The following is a 19,083-nucleotide window of genomic DNA, read 5'->3' on the forward strand; positions in this document are numbered from 1 at the left end:
AAGCAGTGGATGGTTGCACAACTTCAACTTCAGACAGTGCTAGAGAATAGGAAGACGTAAGATTACGAAATTTTAAACAAAGCGTCAACTTGACGATGCACAGTAGAACTGCAGACTAGTCCGCAAAATTTGTAGATGAGATTAACAAACTTATTCCGTCGATCAATAAGGAATTTGTTTATAACTTCAACCATCGGGATTTGAAGAGGAAATTCGTATGAAAGGAACCATGGAAATTTAAGGTATTAAGAGAGTTGTATCAAGATCAACTAACATCAATGCCTTAACGCATTCGAATACAATTATGCCGATTGTTAATCTGGGAGGTAAATTGGCTGGAAAGTTACTTATTGTGCTACGAGAAGTTGGTTGTGCTCTACGTTATCTTGCAAGGACAGTACGGAATATTTGCGTACAGCACTAGAGGGTGGGAAAAAAGGCGTAAGAGATCTAAAACTATGGTATGAACACTGCTCTTGGGGAATAGGTGCTCAAAATAATTTGCTTTTGCTTGATTCCTCGTATGCGCATAAAAATTGTACTCCTTTAGACCAAACTATTCCTCCTGGGAAGTGTGTGAAATTTCAGCCCATACCACCTGGAAACACTGGACAAATTCAGTCTCTAGATAGTTGGTTTTTCCGTGTCTATAAAACATATTATCGCACTGTCTGCAATTACGCCTCAGAGTATAGATAGTTTCACTATAAGCTCCACGAAAAGTGGTTTGCATTCGGTTGCATGTCTTCGTATTCCTTTAGTTCTCATCATCCCGTTACAGCAATATGATTCTCTATGCAATCTTTAAGAGAGGACACTTAGCTGCACGTCCTACACGGTTTGTAACTGCCAAGGAGTTCGCCTTCGATCTTGATGGTGCAAATCTCTATTGCGCTCCATTTTTCATCGTGTTCATGGTGCAAGTTAATTGTTTGTTTTGAATATTTCTTGAATGTCGACGACGTCCACGTTTGAAGTGTAATACATACATCCAATAGAATATTGGCCTCTGTACCTCCAGGACACTCATTTTTTGCCGTCCTACTGACGCACATGGTGAGTCATTAGGAGCTAATGTTTCTTCTGTAATAACTGTTACCACAACACTTACAAATGAGCCTTATTAAAGCTTGAACTTGCGACCTCGCACTCAAGGACATTGGACGCTGGGCGGAGCACCGGATCACTGCGGACATAACGGAGCGGTGGTGGACGGGGACTCGGTGTACAGGCAGGCCGTGACGTAGCTAGCATGTAGTTTCAAGGAAAACTGGGCGAAGATTTCGCTAATTTCTGTTTGTGTGCAAATTTCACTGGGTGCAGTTTTCATATGTCTGTTTTGACGAAATAAGCAAAATGCCGTGGGAAAGGAAGATTTTAGTGGTCTTAAACTGCACCTAAACGCGAAATGTGTGGCGGTAGAACAGATAACAAAGAATTGCACCTCCAGCCTTCCTTACCACTATTCCATAACGTTGCAGATATGTCGGTTGAATCAGTCTTTAGTGAAAACCGCATCAAAATCTCTATAGTAGTTTTTTTTTTTTAGATAGGCGTTCACATACAGACAGAACAACGCTGCAGAAGGACTTTAAATAATACATAAAATGCTTAGATGTTAATAAATTCGGTTATTTTGCTACCCAAATATCAAAACTACTTTTAGTGTCACATTTCCTAATCTCCTGATTTTATTCGACTACATTCCATTCCAGCTACTGATGTGTTCATATTTCCGTCTTGTTAGAATCTGTAACAGCTCATGAGCTGGTGCTTGTCAAAATATATTTGTCCGAATATGTTGAAATGACAGTAACAATCGATGGAGGGGCTGTGGTGTCTGCAGTTGTTTTTTGCCCGGTCGCAGGAGTCTATGGAAATATGTTTCAGCACACTGTACTCGTATTCGGGAAGACGACGATTCAAACCCGCGCCCGGCCCTCCTGATTTAGGTTTCCCGTGATTTCCCTGTAACTGCCAGTGAACTGATACACCGATTCCAGCGAGCAGGAGGGGATTGACTTGTTGGCTTCAGCGAAACTCCTGGGCTGCTGACGCATTCAGTTTCCCACGGTGTCCAGCACGTCCTTGTCTGAGGTGAACATCTAACCTTTCAGACATTGTCGTAAGAGGCCGAAGATATCCGAGACCGTGGAGAGATATCGGGTCTGTAAGGAGGATGTTCCAGGACCTCCACTCGAAATTTCTGATGCAGCTCGAGAGATTTTTTCGTCACACATAACGCTGAAATCACCGAAATACTGTGCACCGTGCAAGACACTGCTGTCCGTACACCTCTTTCATCTTGCGATAAATTTGTGAAACGTGCTGCTCTTCTGCGCAAAGAAACTGAATAACCTCCCTTAATGCTGACTGGGAGGAATCCATCATGCAACGAATTACGGAAACAGCTTTCTAGAAACGAGGAATTCCTTGCGAGACTGTTAAATCCGCTAGTGCAGCTGGCAATACAACCACACCGTCTGTGCATTCATGATTCACTGGCATTACATACAACGCCGCTATAGCGAAGGTCTCCTTTTCAGTTGGGAATAGCTTATATCTCGGATAAATGGGAGCGTCATTTGCGAGTCAAGTCAACTCAAAGATCCGAAAATTCTTAGTCACTATGCCGCAGGACAAATGGAGGCCAATTCTGCGTTCGGTGGATTGCGAAACTCATCTTAAAGACTGAATGCTGTATCAGCAGGAAAAGGTCGTTCATCTCGAAATAAACATATTCCATTCTTGGCGTTTTCGAAGGAAGAAAGATTAGGTGCTAACATTCGGTGGACGACGATGCTACACACATCAAAAAAAAGTTTTGCATCACCTCGATTTCAAGAGTTCCCGAACCTGTACAGAAAATTGGAATAGAGATCAATAAAAAAATCATTTCCGCCCTTTGTATTGCTCATGTAAAGCACAAAAAAAAATGGCTCAAATGGCTAAGCACTGTGGGCTGGCTCAAATGGCTCTGAGCACTATGGGGCTAAACAGCTGAGGTCATCAGTCCCCTAGAACTTAGAACTAGTTAAACATAACTAACCTAAGGAAATCACACATATCCATGCCAGAGGCAGGATTCGAACCTGCTACCGCAGCAGCAACGCGGTTCCGGACTGAACCGCCTAGAACCCGTTCGGTCACAGCGGCCGCCATGAAAACCACACATCGCATGTTGTGCCACCATACAGCGAGACCTTCAGAGGTGGTAGTCCAGATTGCTGTACACACCGGTACCTCTAATACCCAGTAGCACGTCCTCTTGCATTGATGCATACCTGTATTCGTCGTGTCATATTATTCACAAGTTCATCAAGGCACTGTTGGTCCAGATTGTTCCACTCCTCAACGGCGATTAGGCGTAGATCCCTCAGAGTGGTTGGTGGGTCACGTCGTCCGTAAACAGCCGTTTTCAATCAATCCCAGGCATGTTCGATAGGGTTCATGTCTTGTGAACATGTTGGTCACTCTAGTGAGCGATGGCGTTATCCTGAAGGAAGTCATTGACAAGATGTGCACAATGAGGATGTGAGTTGTCGTCCATGAACACGAATGGCTCGCCAATATGCTGCCGATATTGTTGCACTATCGGTCGGAGGATGGCATTCACGTATCGTACAGCCGTTACGGCGCCTTCCATGACCACCAGCGGCGTACGTCGGCCCCACATAATGCCACCCCAAAACACGAGGGACCTCCACCTTGCAGCACTAGCTGGACAGTGTATCTAAGGCGTTCATCCTGACTGGGTTGCTACCAAACACGTCTCTGACGTTTGTCTGGTTGAAGGCATATGCGACACTCATTTGTGAAGAGAACGTGATGCCAATCCTGAGCGGTCCATTAGGCATGTTGTTGAGCCCATCTGTACCGCGTTGCATGGTGTCGTGGTTGCAAAGATGGACCTCGCCATGGACATTGGGAGTGAAGTTGCACATCATGCAGCCTATTGCGCACAGTTTGAGTCGTAACACGACGTCCTGTTGCTGCACGAAAAGCATTACTCAACGTGGTGGCTTTGCTGTCAGGGTTCCTCCGAGCCATAATCCGTAGGTAGCGGTCATCCACTGCAGTAGCAGCCTTTGGCCGGCCTGAGAGAGGCATGTCATCGCCAGTTCCGTCTCCCTGTATCTCCTACATGTCCGAACAACATCTCTTTCAATCCGAGACGCCTGTACACTTCCGTTGTCGACAGCCCTTCCTGGTACAAAGTAACAACGCGAACGCGATCGGTTCGCGGTACTGACTGACCGTCTAGGCATGGCTGAACTACAAACAACACGAGCCGTGTGCCTCCTTCCTTATGGAATGACGAACTGATCAGCTGTCGGACCCCTCCGTATAATAGGCGCTGCTCATGCATTGTTGTTTACATGTTTGGGCGGGTTTAGTGACATCTCTGAATAGTCAAATGGACTGTGTCTCTGATACAATATCCATAGTCAACGTCTACCTTCAGGAGTTCTTAGAACCGGGGTGATGCAAATTTTTTTTATGCGTGTATATTAGAAACATAGCACAAGCTTTGGTTGAGAAAGTCTGAAGAAGGCACCGTTCCGGAATTCGCCTCGAGCCATTAGGGGAAATCACGGAAAACAAATCTGGGGGGGTCAGACTGGGACAAACATGAAATGGTGTCTGACACGTTGACTTGTTTTGGCCAGTTAGTGCATTTTTATGGAATGTACAAGCGTGAAGAGCAGACTGACGTTGAGATCAGTCAGCTTTATTTTACAGGTGGCGAGAACTGGCTGGCTACAGTGCGGTTTTTCTACGAACTCCATCCACGAAGTGAATGGAGTAATTAAAATGGAAAAAGTACTGCCTCTAATACAAGGAAAAATACCTCTGCAATTTTTCTGCGAAAAGTGATTTTTATAGTCGTTTGAATGTGGAGAAAGCTAATGAAGTATGAATGGAGTGCGTCATCAGCTCAGCCGTATGGCTGACGCGCTAACATTTGCTCATTCTTAGTTCCATTAGCGCTCTGTCGCAGATCCGGTTAGCCGGGTATGCGTCAGTGAGCAGGTCAAAAGCCAAAAGAGTAGTGTTAGTAGAAGTAGTAGTAGGAATAATAGTAGTAGTAGCAGTAGTCGAAATAGAAAAAGAAAGAGAATTAAGCTCAGACAGGACAATGAAGAATGACGTGTATTTTACATGTGGAAGTCCAGGTAAGATACGCGTCACTAGCCTACCACGCAACTTGAACAGCATGTTGTATAACGAGAGCGATGAGTTGCAGCAGCACAATAGAGAATGATTCCAGTTACGTTCACCAGGGCGTAAGAATTCTGTGTTTGTCGTGACCACTTCAGACGAATACGGGACGATGTCTTAAAGAAATCAACTGACGTTGTTATAAAGAGCAAGTGGGTTTTCCTGGTTCTTATATACCTCTTGCTCGGTTGAGCAAGGCAGTTCTTTATTATAAAATAAGACCGGAACTAGCCTTTAGACTTCAGTATGGTATACTGTGTAATTATTTTCTTCATATGAACTTTATCCATTATAGATACTAAAGAACTCCATGACTGTATATTAATTTAATATAATTGCTGATAACTGATCTGTTAGTTCTCATTTAGAATATTGCCAAACTCATCTTGAGGTGGTCACGCAGAAATTAAATACAAGGGATATCCAGAAAGCATCAGAAATTTTGGTCTATCGCGGAGGTGGGCGGCGCTACAGCCGCCATCTTGGTGCCTTGATGTTTCTACACTTAGTACGCATCGAGCGGTGATAGCGTGTGGTCTGTGTCTCAGCTGTCTTGGTTTCTATGGCGTGTTGAGAAGTGCACTGCAATAGAAAATCGTGCCACTTGTGAGGTACGTTCTGTGGTAAGGTTTTTGTTGACAAGAAACTGCAAAAAAATGGTTCAAATGGCTCTAAGCACTATGGGACTTAACATCTGAGGTCATCAGTCCCCTAGACTTAGAACTACTTAAACCTAACTAACCTAAGGACATCACACACATACCTGCCCGAGGCAGGATTCGAACCTGCGACCGTAGCAGCAGCGCGGTTCAGGACGGAAGAGAGAGAGAGAGAGAGAGAGAGAGAGAGAGAGAGAGAGAGAGAGAAATTAATTTCTAACCACTGATGTAAGTAAATTATTACGGTTACAATACTACATTTTATATATTATATTTTTATAATTATTAATATATTACAATCCTAGGCACATTCAATACGTTATATGTGACCATAGGTTAAATTTAAATACTGTGATCCCCGTCCCTCCCGAGAACCGAAACGTGGATCACCGCCATATTACTGTGCGGTCATGTCGTAATTTGGCATTAACTGATAATGAATTCTGCTTGTAGACACTTTTGGTTAGCTGATATGCTGCTTCCTATTTTATAGTCCATTAGGCAAAGGCTCCTTTCTCCGTTTTGTTTGGCTCTTTCTATTCTCCTAGATATTTAAATTTCTTCGTCCGTCTGATTTCCCCATGTTCTGTCTCTTGTGCTCTGGGTGATGATAACTGTAATATATTTAGCCTTCTCGAAGGATATATTAAGGCGCGATGCGCAAGAGCTAGTAACAACCGCGCGTATTCGAAGCAAGATCGCGGCGTCAGAAATCGTTCCCGTGCACACACGGCGGCATCGTAGCGACAATAGTGCAGCAGTACTGGACTGGAATCCAACAAGCATGGATGTACGCAGAAGAAAGCAGGCTGTGTTCGCTATTTCACTTACGAACACATTTAGAAACGCAACAGGAGATTTGGTACTCACCCAACGATTAATTCAAAGGTACTGAAAGGATCGTTTCTGTATTTAAAAAAAGATGAAAGTAACTTCTTTATTTTCGAATGAATCTACAGTAGTTACAAGACTTAACAGATATTTGGGTAGCAGCTGCAATCTACTCGATCTGTATTATAAATACAGAATGGCCACAGAACGCTGCGTAAAATAGTAAGGAAAGCTTATAAATCTGCGTGGGATGTCTTACAAAAAGAATGCGTACCGAAATTCGCAGAAGAAAGGAGGCTGAAAAACACCACACGTTTTGAAAAGTATACTGTATGATCTGGACAATTAATTCCATCAACCCAAGGAGGAAGTTCGCTGAACAGTTGTAGAAATGTTTTCGCTGATTACCTTAAAGACAATGCTGACAAAGTACAATGGCAAAACAAATCTATTTAAACGTGAAAGACCGTTCACTTTATACAGGGTGACAATTATAGAAGTATATGAAATACAATCGTCGTAACTTCAGAACGGTTTGCGTTAGGGCGTTCAAACTGCACCGTTGGCCGCGGGGCATAATTGGAATTAGTACGCGCTTGGCTTGGTTTAGCACACTTTCTTTTGGATGGGTTCGTCAATAAGCAAAACTGGCGCATTTGAGGGACTGAGAATCCGCATTTCGCGATCGATGTAGACTCTTCACCCTCGACGGGTGTCCAAGGTTCTGTCACGGAATAATCGGTGAGATATTCCTTGATGGCTTGGTGACTACCGAACGGTATGTGAATGTTTTGGAAGATGATTTCATCCCCATTACCCAAAGCGACCCTGATCTGGACAAGATATGGTTCATGAAAGGCGGAGCTCAGCCCCCATCGAAGGAGGAGAGTGTTTGATGTCATTGAGGAGCACTTTGGGGACCGTATTTTGCCTCTGGGGCACCCAGAGGCCGCTGGCATGGGCCTCGATTGGCCGCCTTATTCTCCGGATCTGAACACCTGCGACTCCTTTTCGTGGGGCTATGTTAAAGACAGAGTGTACAGCAACAACCCCGAAACCATTGCTAAGCTGAAAACAGCCATTTAGGAGGTCATCGACAGCATGGATTTTCCGACACTCCAGCGGCTCATGTAGAATTTCGCAATTCGTCTGCGCCATATCGTCGCCAATGACGGCAGGCATATCAAACATGTCATAACCTAAATCCGCATATTTGTAGTGACGTTTACATGTTGTGTGCACGACGTAGTTCGTAAATAATTTACTGTTCCTCGTATATTCAATAACTGTCACCACGTATCACTTCTGAAATGTGTGCAATTACGTATTTTCTGGATTCAATACAGTAAAGCATTGATTACATTAGGCCGGATAAGGTAACAGAATTTATTTTAAACTGTTATAGTTTACTGAAGATTTGTTCAAATGGTTCAAATGGCTCTGAACACTATGGGACTTAATTTCTGAGTTCATCAGTCCCCTATAACTTAGGACTACTTAAACCTAACTAACCTAAGGGCATCACACACATCCATGCCCGAGGTAGGATTCAAACCTGCGACCGTAGCGGTCGCGCGGTTACAGATCGTAGTGCCTAGAACCGCTCGGCCACCCCGGCAGACGAAGATTTGTTCATTCAGATGAAAAGGCTCTCGCTAGGGAGCAAAGCATTTGCTGCTTAGCTTCGTTTTAAGTTTTGAAAGACCACATTCGAGCAAAAACGCCATCTCTGTAACACAAACACAAAATAGTTTGACAGTGATTTTTACTTATATCAGCCGCGTGGAGAGACTCGCGGTTTGATGCGCCATGTCACGAACTGCGCGGACCCTACCGCCGGAGGTTCGAATCCTCCCTCGGGCAGCCGGCCGCGGTGGCCGAGCGGTTCTAAGCGCTTTAGTCCGGAACAGCGCGACTGCTATGGTCGCAGGTTGGAACCCTGCCTCGGGCATGGACGTGTGTGATGTCCGTAGGTTAGTACAGTTTAAGTAGTTCTAAGTTATAGGGGACTGATGACCACAGATGTTAAGTCCCATAGTGCTCAGAGCCATTTGAACCGCCCTCGGGAATGGGTGTGTGTGTGTTGTTCTTAGCGTAAGTTAGTTTAAGCTAGTTTACATAGTGTGTAAGTCTAGGGACCAATGACCTCAGCAGTTTGGTCCCTTAGGAATTCACACATTTGAACGTTTGAAGTTACATCATTTCTCTCCTGATTCGGTTTCGCAGCAAAACTCTGAAAAATCTTGCCACACATTTGGGACCATGCGGTTCTGTTCTTAAGCGTATCATGATGGTCCTTGCGAGATGTTTCCCATATTTTAGGGTATTTTTTCACCCCTGCCATGAACTCTTCCACGTCCAAATCGGCTGCATCCGTGGCAGGCTGACGGCAGCTGTTGCTGGTGTTGCAAACGCCTATGTACTGCCCCAATCACCTGCAACTGCTGCTTCGCCTCGATCGGCGAGATCGTTGCAATGCACAGTGGTTGGCGAACACAATTCTCTCGTCGCTTTCTCGCGGCGTCACTGCTGTAATGTGCGCGACTCCATTGTTCCAGATTCATTGCTGGGAGGCGCGAGAAAGTGATGCTGCGAGCTCCCGATAATGACTCGCTCCTGCGCATCGAGCCTAACAGTCGTATTTTAGTAACTCTGATACAGACTCAAAGCGCTGTGTGGTAGGAACGGCGCTTTCGGCGAGGGCTCCTCGGCAGCTACCTGCAGACGAGAGGGGGCGGCGTGGGTGACCTCTAGCGCGCCTGCAGGTAGGAACCTGCCTTCCGCGTCCCAGGAATCCCTCGCGTTGCACTCTCCCCTGCCCCTGCTACGCACCCAGCGGTGGAAAGCGGTGAGTCACCGCAGCAGGTGCGCGCGCTCCGCCAACCTCGCGTGCCGTCTCCCACTTGCGCGCCGTTTGCCTCGGCTGAGCGCTTGTGTACACCTGTGCCCACGTCCGTGACAAGCGTGTGGGTAGCTCCTGGGATGAGAAACTGCAACAGAAACACAGCATTCAGTTGTACGGCATTTGCTGCAAGTTTGGCGTAACGGCGGTCATGCTGCATGTAAAACAATGTAGAAATAATGAGACATTAAATACTTGTACAATGGAAACTGAACGGAGGACCAGTGAATTAACAAAATCTAATGATTTATAGAGTAAAATCAGAAAATATTGAACTTATACAAGGAACGGCAGCGCAAATGATATGTTAGTTTGACTCACGGGAGACTATCATCTGAACTTCTGAAGAACCTGAATTGGCTGTCGGATGAAGATAGACGCCAATTACTCGGAACTGCACCCAGTGAAATTTTCACCCAACCGGAAATCTGTAAAATTTGCACCCTGTTACACCTGGAAACTACCTGCTCACTACTTCACAGCGTACTAGCATCCTGAATCGAGGGCTCACCCGCTTCTTACGCCCGCAGGGCGTACTATGTGGCCCTGCCCGAGCCGCGTATGCCGCCAAGCAAATCGCCAACGTAAACAAAACATCTTATTGCCGGAAGAAGAAAAAGAGCGCCACCATTCGTCTATATAACGTTTACGTTATTCCCTCTTGCATATGCATATGGCTTTGGTTCTACTTGTTTTTTCGTTTAAATACAACTATACCTTCTTTTATGACGCATATTTACATATACATGATTCCTCTGCAGTTTACACTTACGTGTCAAGTGTCTGCAAGATGGTTCGTCGAGCACTTTCACACCATTTCTCTAGCGTTCCAATCTCAAACAGCGCACGTGAAACACGAACGCCTTAATCTTTCTTGCGACCTCTGATTTCTCTTATTTTATTTCGATGATCATTTCCCTCTACATAAGCGGGCGCAGTGTAGACAGTCTAGTGAATTTATGGCATATTCTTTCTGCTAATAAAATGCCTTCCTCACAACATTATTTATGTGATCGTTCCATTTTCAGTTATTCGTAACTGTAATCCCTAAATATTTCATTGAATTGACAGCCTTTAGATTTGTCTGATTTATCGTGTAACCGAAATTTGGCGGATTCCTTTTGGTGCTCATGTGGATGACCTCATACTTTTCATTATTTAGGGTCACAATTGGCACTGTCGCACACGGTTATTTCGTCTAATTCATTTTGTAATTGGCATTGATATTCTGATGACTAGTATACGATAAATGACAGCATCATCTGCAAACAATCTCAGATGGCTCCTAGGATTGTGTCTTAAACCATTTATGTTGATTAGCGTGAACGCCGGATGTCACATCTGTTTTACTCGATGAGTCTCCGTCAATTACTACGAACTGTGACCTTTCTCATAGGAAATCACAAATCCAGTCGTAAAACTGGGACAACACTCCATAGGCAAGCAATTTGATTAGAAATCGTTTGTGAGGAATGGTATCAAAAGGCTTATGGAAATCTAGAAGTGTGGAATCAGTTCCTAATCACCTGTCGATAGCACTCATTACTTCACTCGAATGAAAAGCTAGTTGTGTTTCTCAAGAACCATTAGTCTGGATCCGTGCTGAATATATGTCATAAGATCGTTTCTTGCAGGTAATTCATAAAGTTCGAATACAGTATACGTTTCAAAATCCTACTGCAAATCGACGTCACTAACGCGTGTCTGTAATTCAGCGAATTGCTTCAGTTTCCTTTCTTGACTATTGGTGTGACACGTGCAACATTCCAGTCCTTAGGTATGGTTCTTTTGTCGACTTTTTTGGGTGCAAATTTCACTGGGAGCAGTTTACGTGACACCAATTACCCTGCGGAAGCCTACTTAAAGAGTATCCAGAAGCAGTATTTGGTGACGAATACTTCAGCACTCTACATGTTGCTCCTGTGGATACCACAAAGAGTAGATTAACCTGATTACAGCGCACGCAGAGGCATTTAGTTAATCATTCTTCCGACGCTCCACGAGCAAACTGAACCTGTAATACAGTCTTAAGTCTCCTTGGTCATTCACTTTGCACTGGTATGCCAAGTACGTATGTAGATGTCAGCGACGAAATGAGAGGGTGATTCGGGATAGGCAGTAACTAGCCTCGATTCATTCTTTTGAAATATTTAATCTCCTACGACCTAGCTTTCAAGTCATTGCAGGTACATCATCAAAGATGGCACGTACTGGTTATTAAGCCGAGAATCACCTGTCAATGTGTGGTGCTCTTTATCGAAGCTGGTACAGAATGCAGTGGATTCTTACTATCCTGATCACTTCACACATTAGGCTTTTAAGCCTCTTCTGTCTTCACAGATCCATGTTATCGGGACGGTCACTACATTTTGCACTATCTTCTGTTTCCTAACTCTGCCTCCGTAGCTAAGTGGTCAGCGTGTGCGATTGCTATCGTATGCGAAGGACCTGGATTCGATTCCCTGTAGTGCCAGTTTTTTTTTCATGGTGAAAGGACTGAAACGAGTTGCATTGAACCTCGTGATGCCAACCGAGGAACTACATGAGTTAGAAGCATCGACTACAAGCCTGGGGAGCTGACAACCGCAGTGAAGCGGTGTGCAGACCACCTGCCACTCCATACCACTTGATGCAACTGGCAAAGGATGACACAGCGGCCGGTCGGAACTAAACTGCCCGACAGGGCCAGTAGACGGAGCATTAGTTTCAGTTTCTGGCTGCTAATATATCGATACAGTTTCGGTGAAAAATATGGGTGGTTCTCAGTAAAATGTATTGTTTTCTAAATGTTTTTTACTTGTAAGGCTGATCTAGTTTCATTACACTAATTTACACCTTGCCCTCTTACTTGCGAACACCGCCGGCCGGTGTGGCCGTGCGGTTCTAGGCTCTTCAGTCTGAAATCGCGTGACCGCTACGGTCGCAGGTTCGAATCATGCCTCGGGCATGGATGTCGGATGAAGATAGACGCCAATTACTCGGAACTGCACCCAGTGAAATTTTCACCCAACCGGAAATCTGTAAAATTTGCACCCTGTTACACCTGGAAACTAGCTGCTCACTACTTCACAGCGTACGTGTGTGATGTCTTTAGGTTAGTTACATTTAAGTATTTCTAAGTTCTAGGGGACTGATAACCGCAGATGTTAAGTCCCATAGTGCGCAGAGCCATTTGAACCATTTTTTTTGCGAACGCCTGCCCAGTCCCATAAAATATGCAAACACCAGAAAATAGTTGAGTGAGCGATAGTTTGTATTTACTGGAGGCTGTGTTAATGCATTTTGAAATCGGGAGGCCCCTTTTGATACCCAAATCTTTTCTATATACGCATTTGAATCTGGCAACCAGAAGTAGTTCCATTTTTCACGACTTGTCATTGATCGTAACGGATTCTGACAGCTTTTCCTGTACTCCTGACAAAATTCCTGCAAGGTGGCGGGGTGACTATCTTCCGGGTTTGATACACAATTCGTTGTTACAATTCATCGAGCGAGCAAAACGCAGCCCCGTTAATTTACATGGAAAACAAATAATTATTTCATGTACTGGCTTGGATGCGGAGAATGTCGTAAATCTGTTTATCTGAAACATTACCGACAGTTAATGTTGGCCTTGATATCGACGGATTGTGGAACCTGAACGAGAACAAATGATTACTATAGCAAGATGTCGATTATCCGAACGCGTATTATCTGGCTTGCGTACTATCCGTGCATAGCTTGGCGATTTTTGAAAAAAATTAAAACGAAAGCTGACGCATTGTTCTATAATTAGAACCATTTTTTCTTTGGAACAAATTTGTGGTTGTGGAGACGTAGATGTCGAAAACACGCATGAGTTGTTAAATACGTATGAAACGAAATTGTAACAGAGGATTTAATTTTCGGTAGGGGAAATAAGCGAAGACGAGGCGATCGCTCTTTAGTCCGAAGGCGGATTTGATGCATTTCCCCGCGCTAGTCTATTCTGTGCAAGTCTCTTCATCTCCGCATAATACCTCAACCTACATCCAACTGAGCCAGTCCACAGTGTATTAAAGCATGAATCTCCATCTTACAATTTTAATACCACACACACACACACACACACACACACACACACACACACTTACTTCCACTGTGAAATAGACGATACCTTAATGCTTAAGGATGCATCCCATCAACCGATTCTTTCTTTTAATCATGTTGCGGCACAAATTTCTTTTTTCAGTACCTCCTCGCCAATGATTCTATCTGCCCATCGGACTTTCATCATCTTTCTGTAGCACCATATTTGAAAAGATTCTTGTCTCAATTGCTTATGTTCTATGTTTCGGTTATCTGTTGCCGTATTCACCAAGATCCAGTCACCGGTTTGATCGTACTTGCGACAAATTTGCCTGATTGATAAGGACTTGTAATTATTCCCTAATTTGATAATTTATGACCGTGTTGTCGCCAGTCGCAAGTGGTCGTACAACACCGGAATCTGCGCTTTTGGTGCAAACAGACAATCCTCCTCCTCTTCATTATAATATCGTCCTTAAATCGGTGGACTACTGTTCGTTTTGCGAACCGAAAGCAATAAGAAAAAGGCCTGCACGTAAAATGAGTAATGAAACTCACTGATTGTAATTGCGATTTTTTGAAAAACAGTACTAGTAGTTGTTAATCGATTATAGTCCCATTGTTAATATCTCTGGTTCCGTCATCATTCAGTCACACACTACCTCAGAAGTAAAGTGAAGGATATAACAGTCTTAACATTTTTCAAAATCACTTGAAAATGTAATTATATAGCACAGAGAGCCACAGATTATTTTCTAAGTCCCAAACACGAGAAAGCGTTCCTCCATAAATAGTTATTAATCTTCAAACTTCCTCTGTATTGTTTAGCTGATAATATTTACTATGGTTTATGAAATCGGTACTTTATTATCAGCATGATTTACTGAAGTCTCATCAAAGTTGCAGCACTAAAACTCTCATCACCGACTTCGTAACTATGTATATTATTACTTGGCAATAAATATCAAATTCTCTCATATAGTCACTGGTGTTGAATCAATATATCTCTAACATTTCTCCTAAACCTTTAATGATCAGAAAAATCTCCGAAACCTCGTAACGGATTACACACGTTTCACAACAGCAAAATTTGGCAAAATCAGAGATGGTGTTCTATACTTCGCGCTCGTAATAACTCGCGCGTAAGAATGGTCATATTTCCTGTAAGATATCAGTAAGAAAATGTTTGCATTTCTTCTCTTCATTATCACCTCCAATCACTACTAGCGACAAGATATGATTTTTTTATGGAATACAACAACTTTTTACTGACCTGCGCAGTAGCTCAGATACAACAGTATTAACAACGTTTCTACACTTCGTTTTATTGCAATTTTAATCAGTGGAATAGCACGACAGTGTCTTCCAATTTCGATTGGACTTTAGTATCGCCCAGCTACATACGTCTGACGCTGCGACGCGCATAGCCGGCTGGAACCCCTATATCATGACGGGTATGATACAGGGAACGCACATACACAAAATCAGAACAATTGCAGTAACATCAACAACGTGATCACACAAACATATATCAGTACTTTGCGTCGCTCAGCGGAAATTTTGTATTTAATCTCCCGTTTGTGAATGTTACACCGTGCAGTCTCAGGTCCCCATTAATCCGTATAGTTAGGCACTTGCTATAATTACATCCTATAGTCTACATGAATCTGTCTGCATCAGCAGAATAAACCAAATTTGTTGCAGTGTTCCAGGTTTCGTAATTACCGGTAAGTTACTACGGGAGCGGGACTGTGTCCTGCAGTGGCGCCGGAAATCCGGGAGAGACAAAGACGGAGCGAGCCTGCCTCGGCGCTGTCTGCTGGAAGTCCAAAACACGGTGACTCACCGCACGGGGAGCACCTGCTCTCACGGCCAACTTGTGGAATCTGGCTGGCTGCCCTCATCAACTAGGGCATGCTCTGTTTCAGCAGGATCTGGGCCGCGTGTGTCACTGTTCGCACGAAAAAAGTGCATCGTCGTTACGTTCAGATACCTGCATCTGAACGCTGTGGAGGAGACTGCGCTATATCAACAAACTCCGTAAGTAAGAATCACACTGGCGACGAACACGTTTCTCCTAAATAGAGACCAGTTTGCTTATACCGTCATTGTAACATGTTTGTTGTGGGAGCCATTTCACGTCTGCTTGCACCGCTGCAACACTATCAAACTGAAATGCTCGAAGGCGTTCTTTAAGTTTTGAAAACACATGAAGATCGGATAGGGCCAGGTAGAGAGCCTGTATAGAGAGAGAGAGAGAGAGTGGCCATAGGTGAAGTTGCCCGTGATTGGTTGATTAGCTTTGGCAGAAAAATGGCGCCAAACGTCTCTCGAGCTTCTTACGTTCGCCGTGCTTTTGAGTTGAAGTTCAGAGGACTTTTGGAAACGATTAAAAGGTATTTGAGTTATTGAGAGTCTTGTTATGCGTCGTGCATGCGTGTTCGATTTAGTTGTATATAGTTTTTAGTACGTAATTAGCGTTTGCGATCTTAAATACGAGTTGAAATAATGAACCGTTGTGTGATGAAGTCGGTAGGCCTACATGTTTGAAGTAAACACGTTAGTAATTGTACAGTATTGTTTTTAACATCTGTAAGTCGTTCTGCAGACGTTCGTAAACGATGCCAGGTTGTGCTGCATTTGGTTGTTCCAATAGAGGCAAAGGTGGATTTCGCATGTTAGCATTTCCACGCAATGAAGAAAGACGAAAGCAGTGGGCAGTCGCAGTCAACAGGGCTGACGTAAATCAAACAGGAGCCTTATGGAAACCAACCAAGTACTCTTATCTATGCGAAGTAAGTCGTTTTTGCTTTTTACTACATATAGAACAACTTGCAATATATATAGTTAAATTTGAAAATAGACCTGTAAATTGGCTGTGTGAAAATTATTATAACACATTATTCTTATAAACAAAGGCATTCAACGAATGATTTCGCCATATTGTCTTGTGGTTTGATTCGGTGAGTGTGTACTCCACTGCTGGCCATTCAAAAGTCCCGCCCGCAGTTTGGCACAAAAATGGCCGCCGTATCGTCCGGTTGGCCACTCTCTCCCTATACAGGCTCTCTAGGGCCAGGTCGGGGCTGTATAGAGGATGATCGATGACAATGACTCCAAGGCGTCGGTTTGTTACAGATGTCGCAGTGCTCGTGTGTAGTCTGGAATTGTCATGCTGAGAGAGACGGTGCTCCGTGTGTGAACGAACTTTTCTTATGCACCGACATAGTTAGTAGACTGTGGTTGCGTTACACACTGCCATGTTACACGCTACAGTTCGGAGACCTCTTCCGGCATGGGGCTGCAACTTACGTCACAAAGCAGGGTAAAGTCGACCGAGTAACATTTATGACATATAATACCTACACCGAAATTGAGAACAGAATAAGAAATTCTGAGGCATTACTTTTCAACACGCCCTCGTATTTCACAAGGAACATGGACGAACAAAGTAAATATTCTACTCATTCTTATCTAAGACATTTCCTCAAATGGTGAGCAGTGGCTAAGTACAATGATCTGTAGTACAGATATCACAAAATCGGTAAGTCAAGTTACAGAAAAACAATTTTGTTACATTCGAGAAGGTAAACGATATACATGCAGTCATCATCTTCATCATCATCATCTTTCAAGTACAATGATCCTTACATCCAAAAAAGTTGGAATCACAATACGCATTTCACGTAATAGTAAATCTAGATATGAAACTAGATTTTAAATATAATGAAACACCTACTAAAAGAATCTTCATTATAATAATTAGACCACGGATTTTTAGGTCGGAAGATGTGGATTGCAGACACCTAAAGTAGGCTCTTTCAGTACCTCATTTCGGCTATATAAAACCTAAAAGCAGTCCGTATAAACTGTTATGCAGAAAAACTAAACATAATGTAAAATACGCAGTGTTGACATATGAGCATATCATTATTAATTAAAAACAAGGAAAATATGTACAAGTATACAACACAGCAAACATTACACTCCATTAATGTTCAGGCTGACCCCAAACCTTTTTAGTTTCCCGTGATAAAAATACCGTGTAACACACTTACAGCTGTATGTTGAAATATGTGTAATCCGTAATTTAATAAATACTTACTAAATCAATGGCTTCAAGCATTCAGACCATAGTCAAAAGTTGGGTTCACAGTAAACAACTAAAAGCTTTCCTAAGTTTTCCAGAGAAAACCAATGACGCCTGTCAGTCAGTATTAATCTATATGACGAAGAAGAACGTTCTGCATCAACTGATGTAACAGGGGCTTACTTCTTTTGGCACGTGTTGCACAAGAATGCTTCAATCAGGGGAGCTCGATTTTCCGCTAAGTGAGTGCTTTTTTTACCTTAGTGACTTAAAGCCGTACTTCCGCTGCTATGTAGCTCATACCATGTGCTACACAAGTTACATGCAGCATCAGGGGTTAGAATACTTTAAGCAATTGAAATGCTGCAATTATATATGCAGCGGAATCTGTGAAGACCAGAAGTAATTCTTTGCTGGTCAGTCTTTGCAAATTGTTTTGAACAAATCAAGTAAATCCTGGATGACGCACCTGTGTCCATTTTGCCGAGTCACATTTGCAATGTAATCAGTAGTTTCATCAACAGAAATCCATATGCAAGACTCCCCAATTTCTTCTCGGATTCTGTGCAGTGCGTCACTGGAAGATGACTGCACGTATTTTTTACGCAACGTTGACTGCGACAACAGACTGATGGCAGTACTTCTTAAAAAAAGCTTTGAAAATAGGATATTCTAGTTTTCTAAAAGGGATGTTTGCTGCCATAATAGTATGACAAGTCATTGCAGAAAATCACATGTCTAGATCTTGATACAATGAACTCTCATGTGTGTTTTTATGTGGTGCAGTAACCTCGGAATATATATGGTAGTTATAAGAATCATGTACACATTTATCGTGTAATGGACTTTTATCTAAGAGAAATAAAAATAGATGCATCGGCCGGGAATCGAACCCGGGCCGCCCGCGTGGCAGGCGAGCATTCTACCACTGAACCACCGATGCCTTGGTACCAAACTTCTGTCCATCATCATATTAATTATTTTCTTTTTTTCATTGCTAAATTTGGTGTAAGGCACAAGCGACTCAGCCGTTGCTTAGTGCGCCATGATGAGGGGAGGGGGAGAGGGGAGGCCAGCGGCGCCATGACCAACATTTCTGTACAGAACGTATCACAATTAGCAGCGACCACTTGGGCGCCTAGCGCAGGGGCGCCCAAGTGCAAGATTTGCATTCAATGTTTGTAACAGTTAGTGATGAAGACTGACACCAGCGATTGTGTGTGATGGGAAAGCGACTAGAAATAGGGCGACAAATGATTAGTCGCTTCTTCGGAAAAATATTTTCGAACTGTCCCTGCTCACTCTTGTACACCGCTTTGAAGAAGTATAGA

At 43.4% G+C, this 19,083-nt stretch overlaps 1 non-coding gene across 1 annotated transcript; it reads right to left on the reverse strand.

Moving 5' to 3' along the window:
• Positions 1-18,624: 18,624 nt before the first annotated feature.
• On the reverse strand, positions 18,625-18,695 carry Trnag-gcc. The gene has a single exon. It is a non-coding gene; the product is annotated as a tRNA-Gly (tRNA).
• Positions 18,696-19,083: the final 388 nt, after the last annotated feature.

Source organism: Schistocerca piceifrons, chromosome 5 (assembly GCF_021461385.2).
Source record: "Schistocerca piceifrons isolate TAMUIC-IGC-003096 chromosome 5, iqSchPice1.1, whole genome shotgun sequence".
Classification (NCBI taxonomy): Eukaryota; Metazoa; Arthropoda; class Insecta; order Orthoptera; family Acrididae; genus Schistocerca; species Schistocerca piceifrons.